The 14342-nt window shown below is 42.7% G+C and overlaps 1 protein-coding gene and 1 pseudogene across 3 annotated transcripts in view; one reads left to right on the forward strand and one right to left on the reverse strand.

Annotated features, from left to right (window-relative positions):
- The window catches only part of LOC147316932 (netrin receptor UNC5D-like), a 310246-nt gene that overhangs the window by 76907 nt on the left and 218997 nt on the right, over nt 1-14342 (reverse strand). The gene's annotated exons all lie outside the window — the stretch shown is intronic.
- Nucleotides 3488-6377, forward strand: LOC147316933 (uncharacterized; annotated as a pseudogene). Its single transcript, XR_015131757.1, has 3 exons — nt 3488-5718; nt 5960-6128; nt 6240-6377. The product of XR_015131757.1 is annotated as an uncharacterized LOC147316933 (transcript).

Consider the following 14342-nt stretch of genomic DNA (forward strand, 5'->3'; position numbering starts at 1 on the left):
AAGCTTATGTTTTGCATTGCAGACTGCATCGTAATGAACCCCGGTGTATTTTTAAATGTGTTGAAGTAAGTTGTAAGCAGGTGTTTTCTGGATATGCTGCTTTAAAGTCTCACTTCTACCGCCACCACACTGGTACCGCAACTGTTTCTCAGAATGCTACCTTAATGGGTTTGAATTGCACTGTCTCACTTTGTGAACGCCAATGTGAGGGAACTAAAGCTTTGATTGCTCACTTAAAGGAACACATAGAAGAGGGACGGCATGTAACTTGTCCAGTGAGAGGATGCCAAAGTGAGTTCTCTGTAAAATCTACATTTACCTCCCATATGTCTAGAAAACACAAACGTTTGGAAAATGTGATTTGTGGTTTAAACAAAGATACTCAGTCAGAGAGTCCATCTACAAGTGCCACCATACAGGAAGGTGCCAGTGTATCAGATATAGAAGACCCTGGAATGGATGGGTCTAATTTCAGTGACCTGTATCTCAGAAATGTATGTATGTTTTACATTAAACTACTACATCTTCTGCCAGCATCTACCATTCAAACCATTGTTGAAGAAATACAAAATATACATGAATTGGGACAGATGTATACATTGAATAGACTAAGGTCACTTCTAAAAGATATGTCAGTTTCAGATGAAGACATTGTAAAAATCTGTGACACAGTAAAACAATCTGACTTGTTCTCAGCTTGTCACACAGGGCCCATGAGAACTGCTTATTCAAGAGTTCAGTGCTTTAAAGATGTGTTCAAGTATGTTGAACCCAGAAAAGTGTTTTTGGGCAGGGACGAGAACAGGATGGAGAGATTTGCCTATTATGTTCCTCTGCTAAATACTTTGAAGGGTATGCTGGAATCAAGTTTTTGGCAAGGTCTCATATCAGTGGATCCTAATAATGTTTCAAGACCAGATGTTCTCAGCGACTGTTGTGATGGTAACGTGTTTGTGTCAAACAAATTTTTTCAGGAAAATCCACATTGCCTCAAGCTGGTTCTATACCAGGATGCATTTGAAGTAGTGAACCCACTTGGTTCTGCCAAAAAGAAGCACAAGGTTTTGGCTGTGTACTTCTCTCTACTCAACATCCCCCCCCCCCCCCCCCCCCCCCAAATGCCCGGTCAAATACTGATCATATGCAGCTTGTCTTACTGTGTAGGGAGAAGGATTTCAAAGAATTTGGCCATGAAAATGTTTTTTCAGAACTCCTGACTGATTTGAAGGTACTAGAGGAGAATGGGATAACAATGGCAGACAAAACTGTAGTGAAAGGAGCGCTCTACTGCATTGCTGGAGACAACCTGGGCTCTCATTGTATTGGGGATTTTACAGAAAATTTCAGTTCATCAGTGTACTTATGCAGATATTGTCTGTTAACTCGAACTGAATTTCAGGGTGCTGATCCAGCAGTGTGTGGACCTCAGCGGACCCCAGAAACGTATAGATCTGCCACTGAACAACTGGAAAGAGAAGACGTGTCAGAAGTTCAGGGGATAAAGTTCAGGTCTGTATTTAATTCTTTACAAAGCTTTGATGTTTGCACACCTGGCATGCCCCCATGTCTCGGTCATGACATCTTTGAGGGTGTCCTCTCATACGATCTTGCTCTTTACCTCAAGTACTTCATCAACACAAATAAATGGTTCACTTACCCAATTCTGAACAGGCGCATCAAGCAATTTAAATACAAAGAAACAGATGCTTCATCCAAACCTTGTGAGGTCAGTCCAAAAACATTGAAACTTGGTGGACAAGCTGTTCAAAATTGGAACTTCTTGAGACTTTTACCTCTCATAATTGGAGACAGAGTGCAGAACTGTCAAGATGATGTGTGGCAGTTAACGTTGCAGCTTAAGGACATTGTTGGCCTAATTTGTGCTCAGCAAATTTCCAAGGCTCAGGTTACTTATCTGGATGCTCTCATCCAAGAGTATTTGGAAACCAGAAAGGTGCTGTTTCCTAATATCAACTTAAGACCTAAACACCATTACTTACGACATTATCCAGGGCTGATCCTAAAATTTGGCCCTCTCATCAGGCTTTGGACAATGCGCTTTGAGAGCAAACACAGTTACTTCAAAAGATGTGCAAGGCATCTGAAAAATTTCAAAAATCTGTGCTTGACTCTTTCAGAGAGACATCAGATGTTTCAGGCCTTCCTTTCTGCTGGGTCAGTGAGTCCTCCAGCATTGCAAATAAAAGATTGCTCACCATTTTACTCAGAGCTTTACAGTGAGCAAGTTAAAGACGCAGTCCTACATTTTGGCTTTACTGAAAGCAATACAAAGATTCCAGTTGCTGTTCAGTATAATGGGCTTAATTACAGAAAGGGTCACTTTATTGTCACTAAGTTTGATCAGTCAATGGAGTTTGGTGAACTTCTCCTCATTCTTATTAAAGATGAGTCTGCTCTTCATTTTCTCATGAGAGTTTATGATGCAGAATTTCTTTCTTGCTACCACATGTACTCTGTAAAAAATGACACTGGGAGATTAGAGTGCAGACTCATCAGTGAACTGATTGACTTGTGGCCGTTATCATCTTACGTGAAAAACGGACACCAGATTGTTCCACTGAAGCACAGCGTCTTGTCAGACTGAATGCCTTGATATGACATCATGGGCCAGAGCCAAACTCTTTGTATGTGTGTCTTAACAGGTATGGCTGAATCGCAGGTGCTTATCTTAAAGAACATAGGGGATGCAATAGCAGGAGTGCTTCCGGACCTTCCTGATCAACTTCTCAAGTCAGTAGAAGATACTTTGACAACACTTGGTGCAGAAACCACAGATGATTTAAAGTACATTACAGAAAATGACCTGCTGCCAGTGTTCAAGCCCATACAAGCTAGAAGACTAGTGGCTGCCTGGACCCAAAATGGTAAGTGTAAAACATTGTCACCACACCAAACGCACAGAGGGCTCTTGAAGTTGGAAATACTTAGAATATGAGTGTTCCTGAGTCTGATGTGGCCATCATTATTTAACCATGCTTTCTGTGTAAATAAAACTTGGATGCTTTGTGGGGAAATTTAATACACTTTGAGTTTCGAAATGCAATCTATCAGACAAATTGCATTATTAAGTTTTGACCATGCTGTGTAACCTTAATATCTCAAAATGTATCTATGCAGTGCAGAATTTAACATAACAGAAAACATGATCTAATGCTTTCATATCTCTTTTTTTATGTACTTTTAAAGTCTCTGGCACTTCGACACCAATTGCTGTACATTCCTCTCCAGTGGATGTCCTTCTTTCTCCACCTTCAATTTCTTCTTCACCAACATCATCCACCACTACTTCATCACTTTCAGGAATCTGTACACCATTACTACCAAACTGGGTAGAGAGATTTGAGATACCATGGCAGAGGCTCCCTGAGGAGTTGGTGCAGAACTTGGAAAGACAGAAAAGACCAAGCGCAAGACAAAGATGAGAAATGATAAGGATTGTGGTCTCTGAAATGATGAAGACTTGTAAGAATCCAACCAAACACAATACTACAGAGTAGGGCTGCTCAATTAATTGAATTTTAATCACGATTACGATCTGGGCTTTCAACGATCATTAAAAATGACTGAGCTGATTATTAGCACCTCCCTCATGCTTTACTCTCGCGCTGCTCCGTGTGGCAAATCGAGCGCACCTCTCCGCATTTCGAACAGCGTCACAACAATTAAGAGGACCCGAGGGAAGCTCGGAAAGCTAAGCAGAAGTTATTTGGAGAGGAGAGTGACTGCCGTTGGTTGAAAAGAGAGGTAAAAAAAAACTTCAGTGGTTTGGAAACATTATGGGTTCGCGGAGTCAGATGTGTCAAGTAGACATAGTTTGTAAACTTTTCTACGGTGTCGTAGCTGCACCACAGAGCAACACTGCAAAGTTCACTAAACTTAGATGTTTACATTTTTCATTTATTTTTTATATTGCAAACATTTTATAATTTTTTAAAGTCATTATTCAATACATTGTTATTGTTAACCCTTTAAAGCCTGTCAGAGCAGCACGCTCCATTTTGTGTAACTATGTTTAAATCCCTGTAGAACCTGAATCATGTAAGCTAGCGCAATAATTATTTTGCATATGAAACTTACATCTCATGCCATCAGCTTGTCCTCGGTCACGGTTTCCTTCCATAAAAAGCGCTTGCAGGAACAAAAACATAATATTCCAGAAACACGCTTTGCCGATCCGATCAGCTGTTCGTAACACTTCCCACAGTGAAACAGACGTCAGCGCAAACTATCGCACGTCACTTCCTGCCCGAAACAGGAAGTGACGTCATTTCGCAGAAAATGTAGTTTTTTACTTGTAGGCCTTAAAAGCCTATACTGGTGTTTTTATAAGTCATGTTTGACTTTTCTGAATAGTTTCTGGGATGCTTAGAACTCAAATTGCACTGCTGGAAATAGTTTATTTTGATGCACATGCTGTTTTCTTTGCAAATTTGCATCATAGGATTGTTTTTTTTGTTTTTCCTGCAGTATATAAAAATTGCTATATCTCCAAAATAAAACTATGAAGACACTCAAAATAAATTTCCTGCTGTTGTAAACTATTTTTTGCAACTTTTTTGTATTTAAAGTTTTGAGGGATAAACCTCTTAAATTTCTCCAAGTAGAAATATATGTAAAAAAACCCAAAATGATTTTACATTTTTTCGTAGTTTATTGCACTTTTTTGCAATTAATATAGTTACTGTGGACTTAATGAATACATATTATTAAAATATGGGCTATAACAGTTGTATTGATGTATAGCAACTTGAAATGCTCCCACAAATGGCGCTACAACATGTAAAAAAATAATATAAGCTCTGGCGGACTTGGTTCTATAGTAGGTCTTAAAGGGTTAAATATCGTCAAATAATCGAGATCTCAATTTCAGTGAAAATAATCGTGATTATCATTTTTGCCATAATCGAGCAGCCCTACTACAGAGATAGCAAAAAGGATGGTGGCCAAGTTTCCCAAGTCTCTTCAAGATGTGGTTGATGGTGATGTTATTGGACCTGGATATCATTCTCTTATAAAGCAACTTCAGGCAAGAGTTGAAAATGTTAAGCGACCTGACACACCAAAGGTAAAAAAAAACGCAAAGCAATATCAGATGACGACAACGACACAGATGAAATACCAGCTGAACAAAAAGCAAGGGTTCAAGACACATATGGCTGTATTAGCTGGGAGCCAAAGCATTTGCCACTCTCTGAGACTGTGGAGAGTCAGCTTGAAAAAAAAGAAGAAATGAAGAAGCTGTTTAAAAAGAATAACTACAGTACAGATGTTGTGAAAGAACTAGTCAAGTGCACCTATTACACGCAGCGTAAAGACATCAACAAAGGGGCAAGCATCCAGAAACTATGCCAGGAATGGCCCTTTCTCTTCAATGAAGTTGGTATGACCGCACATTTCCAAGAACTGACTGGTGTGAATCTGATGGAGACCTTCCTTGCCAATGTGGACAAAAAGGGTGCACGTCTGTTAAAGTTCCTCAAATATGTTGATGCACAAAAGCACAAGCAAGTCCTGAATGCTGTTCTCAAACTTCAGACTGAAAGAGGGCAGTCCAGTCAGAAGTCATTGAGATGTTTCTTTTACTGGCTCATTTTGACGAGAAGGGAGAGCTTCTGTTCCACTGCGTTGAGATGACAAGCCTTGCAGAAGATGTTCAGATGGAGAAAGTGCCACCAACACCCGTCATCATTGTTTGCGGTAAGCAAACTGTTGTTTTCTGTTGTAACTGCCACGTTCTTGTACTCTTGGCTTGTTTAGTTTCATGTTCTGTTGCTTCCACACTAATACACTGGATAACACAACCATATAAGTTCAACTAGTAACATAACTCATCCTATGATCCATGTAACAAGTATCTCTGTATTTGTATATATGACTGACATTAAAGCTCTTGTTATTAAAGTTTTTAATTTGTTGTTGTTGTTGTTTTAATTCTCAGGTTCCTCCTGCTTCGCTGCTGAGACATTCATGTTGAGCATTGACAAGAAGATTGTCAACGACCGCATCACAACCTTCACCTCTGCTATCTGCCTAATGTTTGGCAGTTACTACTGCTTTAACATACACTACCCTGTGGAACTACGATCAACACTGGAGTTCCTTCAACGGTAAAATTTCTTTTATTATGGATTTATTTTTGTGCTTATCAAACTTGGCCATTTGATATCCCACCTCAGGTTGTTAATTTCCTCCATCTCTCTTGCCCTTTTTTCATGAAGGTGTTTCTTTTCCATAAATCCTGAGAGAGGCACCAAGGTTGAATCCAAGAAGAAAAAAGTGTTCTCAGTCAATCCCAGAGTCCTCACTCTCATCTCAGACATTGCTGACCATGAGTGGATCTAGTCCTACCCCTCTTGTTTGAGACGAAGTGATAAAGGTATACCATGTTACATACTCTACAGATGTTATGTTTTTGAAACAATTGTTACATTTCTGATTGTGAGTGGGAAGTTTTTAACAATGTGAAGTTTTACTAGACACAATTTGTAAAAGTACATGTTCTACTTTTGATTCACTGTTTTATATCTGAAAAATGTATCTGGTAAAAATGTGGTGATTTTGTTTCTTGGATTACAATAGTGTAAAAGTATGCTGCATGTACAGTACATTGCTGGCATTTTGTAGTTATCCAAAAATTTGCAGTTGAAGTTCTCAAAACAAGTTTAAAGTTTTTGTTTGTTACCTGATGCAGTTTTAAGATGTACATTTTCAGCTTTACTGCTCAGTTCTGTGTGCAAAATATGTGGGTGTAAACTTGTTCCTGTAATTTCTTCAATTCAGATTTTCTTTCAATTATAGAAAAAATGTTTAATTCTCTATATTTGTATTTGGATAATTTGAAAAGTCAAGAGTCTATGTGTACTGACATTTATGTAGTGAGAACAGCACCAAAACACTTAAAGGTGTCTGAATTGTCTGCTAAAGGTAATGTGAAGTATAATGTGTGCTCAACTTACAGCACTGGTTTTGCACAGTTTGAACAGAACTTGTAAGAATTCTGTGATTCCTCACTGTTACTGTCATGGAGATAACTAGTAACTATTTGTGATTTGTTGAGTACAAATGTAAATGTTTGATGTTCGACTGTGTGGGAGGTGATCTGTGACGACCACGGAGAGGACATCGACAGCCTTACTACATGCATTACTGACTATATTAATTTCTGTGTGGATAACACCGTACCTACCAGGACTGTACGGTGTTTCTCCAACAACAAACCTTGGATTACCCCAGAAATTAAAGCTGTCCTCAAGCAGAAGAGGAGGGCCTTCAAATCCAAAGACAAAGAGGAGTTGAAAAGGGTGCAGAGAGAGTTGAGGGGACTGATAAGGAATGGGAAGGACGGCTACAGGCAGAAGATGGAGAACCAGCTTCAGCAAAACAACGTTGGTGAAGTCTGGAGAGGCCTCAGAACCATCTCAGGCCACAAACAGCAGAACTCTCTGCCTGGGAGGGATGTGAGGTGGGCAAATGAACTGAATCATTTCTTCAACAGATTTGATTCAACCATGAGACAGTCTACAACATCGGCTGCAGACTCACCCACCCCCACTGCTGCTGTTCCACCTCTGACACCTCAGACACTTCACACCTCCTCTATTCACCCTGCTCACTCCCCCCCACCCCCAACAACAGCATCCAATACACACTCAACACAAGGCTCCAGCCTGTCTCTCTCAACCACCCAGGTTAGGAGGGAACTGAGGAGGATTAATGGCAAGAAGGCAGCGGGCCCAGATGGCATCAGCTCGAGGGTCGTCAGGTCCTGCGCGGACCAACTGTGTGGGGTGATGGAGCACCTCTTCAACCTGAGCCTGAGGTTGGGAAGAGTCCCACAGCTCTGGAAAACCTCCTGTGTTGTACCAGTGCCAAAGACTTCACGCCCCAAGGACCTCAACAGCTACAGGCCGGTGGCTCTGACATCCCACCTGATGAAGACCCTGGAGCGGTTGGTCCTGGCTCAGCTTCGGCGCCTAACAAGCTCATCACTGGACCCACTTCAGTTTGCCTACCAGCCTGGCATTGGAGCGGATGATGCCGTCATTCACCTCCTACATCGTTCCCTCGCTCACCTGGAGACCGCTGGAAGCACTGTGAGAATCATGTTCTTTGATTTCTCCAGTGCCTTCAACACCATTCTTCCCTCGGTTCTGAAGGACAAGCTGGAGAACTCTGGAGTGGACCATCACCTCACTACCTGGATTTTGGACTACCTCACCGACCGACCACAGTATGTGAGGACTCAGGGCTGTGTGTCGGACAGGGTCGTCTGCAGTACGGGGGCCCCACAGGGAACGGTTCTGGCTCCGTTCCTCTTCACCATCTACACTGCAGACTTCTCCCACAATTCCACCCAGTGCTTCCTGCAGAAGTTCTCTGATGACTCTGCAATAGTCGGCCTCATCACTGATGGGGACGACAAGGAGTACAGAGGACTGACTCAAGACTTTGTGGACTGGTGCCAGCTGAACTACCTCCAGATCAACGCCAGTAAAACCAAGGAGCTGGTGGTAGACTTCCGCAGGCACAAGCATTCTCCACTGCAACCACTGAACATCCAGGGTATGGACATTGAGGCTGTGGACAGCTACAGGTACCTTGGTGTTCATCTGAACAACAGACTGGACTGGACTCATAACTCAGACGCCCTCTACAGGAAAGGGCAGAGCAGGCTGTACCTGCTGCGGAGACTCAGGTCGTTTGGGGTGGAGGGCCCACTCCTAAAGACCTTCTATGACTCTGTGGTGGCTTCTGCTATCTTTTATGGCGTGGTCTGCTGGGGCGGCAGCATCTCTGCTGGGGACAGGAAGAGACTGAACAGGGTGATCCGAAGGGCCAGCTCTGTTCTAGGATGCCCTCTGGACCCAGTGGAGGTGGTGAGTGACAGGAGAATGGCGGCTAAGCTGTCATCCCTGTTGGACAACGTCTCCCACCCCATGCAGCAGACTGTGACAGCACTGAGCAGCTCCTTCAGTGGGAGACAGCGGCACCCACGGTGTGGGACGGAGAGATTTCGCAGGTCTTTCCTCCCCACTGCTGTCAGACTCCACAACAATGACTTTAACTGAACAAACACACACATCCACACATGTGCAATAACACTAAGTGCAATAATCTTTTCTGGCATCGTTGTATTTTTACTCAGTTGTATATAGCATTTGTATTCTATTTTTATCTTATTGTATATTTTTATTCTATTTTATTCTACTGTATATAGTATATTATTTTATTCTATTCTGTACAGCTGTGTACTGTATTTATTCTTATTGTATTCTAATTTTTGCGTCATAACTTTTGCACTGTCCACTTCCTGCTGTGACAAAACAAATTTCCCACGTGTGGGACTAATAAAGGTTATCTTATCTTATCTTATCAGAGCATCAAAGATGTTAAATAAAATACTTTTTTGGAAATTTAAGGTGGATATTTTTGTGTTACATTTAGTAATTTGAATAAAATCATGGTTTGTGTATTAAACTTAAAGAGTAGAACACTTAAAAGCACTCTAGTCTAAACACGGTTACAGAATAAAATTTTATTTTTTCTATATTTAGATAGTTAATTTTACAGGGAAAGAATGTTGTGTTTTCTGGCACAAACTTTATTTTATATGTTATTTTCATGTTAATTCTAGGGAAAAACATTATTTTTTCTTCAAGTTAAAACATTTTCTTCTACGGTAAAATATTGACCCTAGCACTATTTTTAACCGTAAAATAAACAATACCTTCTTACCGTTAAAGAAGAAAATGTTCCACCCGTAATTTTACCGTAGATTTTTGGCAACCACAGCTGCCAGCGTTTTACCGTAAAATCTAGTTTTTTGTTTTTTTTACAGTGTAGTTAAACCCCTTGCTGTAAGGGTTCTGATCACTCAGTTAAACAAAAATAAAAAAACCTCACTTGCCAACAATGGCCATTAAAAGTGAAAGCTCTGCACTGTGGAAACACTGAAAAGCAATTGTTGTTTTGTTTTTTTTTACTATACTGTGAAATTCATTTTGTGTATGGTTGAGACAGACTGGCTCCTTCATAGGTAGTCTGAGTTTCTCAACGTCTTGCTCATGACAAATGGATGACGGCAGAGTGACAGGTGGGTTGGTTCTGTGTCTGTAGTGATTTGGACATTGTTTAAAAAGGAGCTGAGTCTTAGGGGATACCGATGCTAGGCATGCTTACCTCGCACTGTGCACCATTGTACACTCTTAAAAAAAAAAAAAAAAAAACATCCATCCATCCATCTTCATCCGCTTTGTCCGGGGCCGGGTCGCGGGGGCAGCAGCCTAAGCAAAGAGGCCCAGACCTCCCTCTCCCCAGCCACCTCCTCCAGCTTATCCGGGGGAATACCAAGGCGTTCCCAGGACACGCTGGAGAGATATCTCTCGGCTGGCCTGGGTCTGCCCCGGGGCCTCCTCCCGGTGGGACATGCCTGGAACACCTCACCCAGGAGGCGCCCAGGGGGCATCCTTGTCAGATGCCCGAACCACCTCAGCTGGCTCCTTTCGATGTGGAGCAGCAGCTGCTCTACTCTGAGCCCCTCCCGGATGGCCGAACTTCTCACCCTATCTCTAAGGGAGAGGCCAGCCACCCTTCGGAGGAAGCTCATTTCTGCCGCTTGTATCCGCGATCTCGTTCTTTCGGTCACTACCCACAGCTCGTGGCCATAGGTGAGGGTAGGGACGTAGATCGACCGGTAAATTGAGAGCTTCGCTTTTACACTCAGCTCCCTCTTCACCACGACGGACCGGTGCAGCGTCCGCATTACTGCAGCTGCAGCCCCAATCCGTCTGTCGATCTCCGGCTCCCTTCTCCCATCACTCGCGAACAAGACCCCGAGATACTTGAACTCCTCCACTTGGGGCAGGAACTCATCCCCGACCCGGAGTGGGCACTCCACCCTTTTCCGGCTGAGAACCATGGCCTCAGATTTGGAGGTGCTGATCCTCATTCCCGCTGCTTCACACTCGGCTGTGAACCGCTCCAGTGCGAGCTGGAGGCCCCCACCCGATGAAGCCAACAGAACCACATCATCTGCAAAAATCAGAGATGAGATTCTGAGGCCACCAAAGCGAAAGCCCCCCGCCACTTGGCTGCGCCTAGAAATCCTGTCCATAAAAATTATGAACAGAACCGGAGACAAAGGGCAGCCCTGGCGGAGCCCATCACCCACCGGGAACGAGTCCGACTTATTGCCGGCAATGCGAACCAAGCTCTTGCAACGGTTGTATAGGGATCGAATGGCCCGTAGCAATGGGCCAGACACCCCATATTCCCGCAACACCTCCCACAGGACACCCCGAGGGACACGGTCGAATGCCTTCTCCAAGTCCACAAAACACATGTAGACTGGTTGGGCAAACTCCCATGCACCCTCAAGTATCCTGGAGAGGATAAAGAGCTGGTCCAGTGTTCCGCGACCAGGACGAAAACCGCATTGTTCCTCCTGTATCCGAGGTTCGACTAACGGACGAACTCTCCTTTCCAGCACCCTGGCATAGACTTTCCCAGGGAGGCTGAGGAGTGTGATCCCCCTGTAGTTGGAACACACCCTCCGGTCCCCTTTCTTGAAGATGGGGACCACCACCCCAGTCTGCCAGTCCACAGGTACTGCCCCTGATCTCCACGCAACATTGCAGAGGCGTGTCAACCAGGACAGCCCTACAACGTCCAGAGCCTTCAGGAACTCGGGGCGGACCTCATCAACACCAGGGGCTCTGCCACCAAGGAGTTGTTTAACTGCCTCAGTGACCTCGCCCCCGGAAATTGGCGGGTCATTCCCCTCATCCCCAGACTCTGCTTCCTCCTCGGAAGACGTGTCAGTGGGATTAAGGAGGTCCTCGAAGTATTCCTTCCACCGCCTGACAATTTTCTCAGTCGACGTCAGCGGCGCTCCGCCAGCACTATACACAGTGCAGGTAGAGCACCGCTTTCCCCTCCTGAGACGTCTGACGGTTTGCCAGAATCTCTTCGAGGCAGCCCGAAAGTCTTTTTCCATGGCCTCTCCGAACTCCTCCCACACCCGAGTTTTTGCTTCAGCCACTGCCCGAGCCGCATTCCGCTTGGCCTGTCGATACCTGTCGGCTGCCTCCGGAGTCCCACAGGCTAACCAAGCCCGATAGGACTCCTTCTTCAGCCTGGTGGCTCCCTTCACCTCTGGTGTCCACCATTTGGTTCGGGGATTACCACCACGGCAGGCATCAACCACCTTGCGGCCGCAGCTCAATGCAGCAGCTTCGGCAATGGAGACGCTGAACATGGTCCATTCGGACTCAATGTCCCCAGTCTCCCTCGGAATGCTGTTGAAGCTCTGCCGGAGGTGTGCGTTGAAGATCTCGCGGACTGGGCCTCTGCTAGACGTTCCCAGCACACCCTCACTACGCAAAAAAAAAAAACATCTTAAAAAAAACTGTAATTTTACATGGGATCTTGCCTTTTCAAGTGATTTTAAACATTAAATTAGGAACATGTTAATGTGATTAAACAATGAAATTATCTATAAATAGGGAAAAAAAAATCTTAAACAGTAATATTCCGGCAGCTGGGGCGCCAAAATACTACCGTAAAATAACAGAAAATAACTTTCTCATGAAAATACAGTTATTTTCAGTAATGAAAATAGAGTTTGTTGCACAAATTTGACATGGGATTCTGCCTTTTCCAAGTGCTTTTAGACATTAAATTAGGAACATTTTAACGTGATCAAACAATGAAATTACCTATAAACAAGGTCACTGAATGTGGAAATATGAATCATAATACGTAAATGTACAGAAATATACAGTTAACAGTTGGTTTAAATAATAATGGATTGCATGCTCTGAGACAGACTGGCGAGGCTTCCATATCGCAGCATCGGCCCCTCTGGCTATCACCAGTAGGCGGAGAGTGTTGACCACGGACACAATACCGAGAGTGTCCGAGCTCAAACCGGCAACCTTCTGATCACAAGCAAGCTGCCAACTCTTGAGCCACGATCGCCCTAAATAGCAATGATAATAATACTTATGTGATGTAACACAAGCTCATAGGGATCATGTTGTATGCTTTTCCATAGCATTACATTTGAATTCAACAGTTCAATCTTTCAAATAACGGACAGATATTTGTGAAATCATGATACATTTGTGAATGTGTTTTAACAATCTAAATATGCATATGTACAGACAGATACATTTAATAATCATGAAAATTATGTTGTATTACATTACAGTGATTTAACGTTAATTAACATTTGAAATGTGAAGTCAAAGTCTATTTACGTAACTTTAATGATATTCTAGAAGAACAGAACATTACTGTAAAATGCAGTAAAATACCTTCATATTAGGGTTTTTTCCTACAGTGCAGCCATACCCGCGACCTTGTTGTTGTTAGTTCACATTCATTGGCCGATGCTTAGCGTCATGTTATTATGTGTCCCAACATCCAATGGCATGTCACATTGTTTTCATGGCCACACCCTCACCCCAGGTGTAGAGACCTATTTCTGTTCAGGAATGTTGTGAATACTTTGAGATTTATATTAATTGCAATTCCTACCTCTACATTTATTTTTTAAAACACATAATTAGCACAGCGTGGCCATGCAATGTTTTATATGTTTTTTTTTTGGTTTTTATTCCTATTAATTATATTTTCACTTGTTACCTCTGAATTATTGAATCAGACCTAGATGACATGAAATCTTCAGCAAAATTATAATTCAGATACTCATTTAATTATTGATTATTCTCATTAATTTTCTATCATTTTACATATTTTTCCATAGTATTACATTTGAATTTAACAGATCATTCTCTCACATAACAGACAAATTTTTGTGAAATTATGATACATTTCTGAATGTATTTTTACAAAATCTAAATATGCATATTATCTTTGACATGTAAAATCACAGTCTACTTATGTAAATTTAATGATATTCTAGAAAGACAGTACAAAACTGTAAAATATACAGTAAGATACTTTGACATTACTATTTTTTGGAACAGTGTACCTACTCACACCTCCTCCACGGCCATTTCATGGCCCAAGTGCACTTCACTTTGTCTCAGCATCTCAACTCATCCCTCTTATGCGTTCTTTCTCTCTCTCTCAGACACATTTGCACCCTTGAAACATGATCTTGCAGAGCACCAGGTTTGTGATTTTTATGACTTAATTAGGGAAGCAGTGAGACGCGATCTGCTCAGATGTTTGTAAATTACTTAATGTGACTTTTACAGAGGCAGATGTAGATGAGGATGACTGGAGTTCTGTGATGTGGTGCAGACATTGATTACATAACACAGTACAACTGAACCACACCCATGTTCACCAGA

Source organism: Aulonocara sp. 'chitande type north' Nkhata Bay, linkage group LG12 (assembly GCF_057382095.1).
Source record: "Aulonocara sp. 'chitande type north' Nkhata Bay isolate Kocher_YH1m ecotype deep benthic linkage group LG12, A_spYH_male_GT1.1, whole genome shotgun sequence".
NCBI lineage: Eukaryota > Metazoa > Chordata > Actinopteri > Cichliformes > Cichlidae > Aulonocara > Aulonocara sp. 'chitande type north' Nkhata Bay.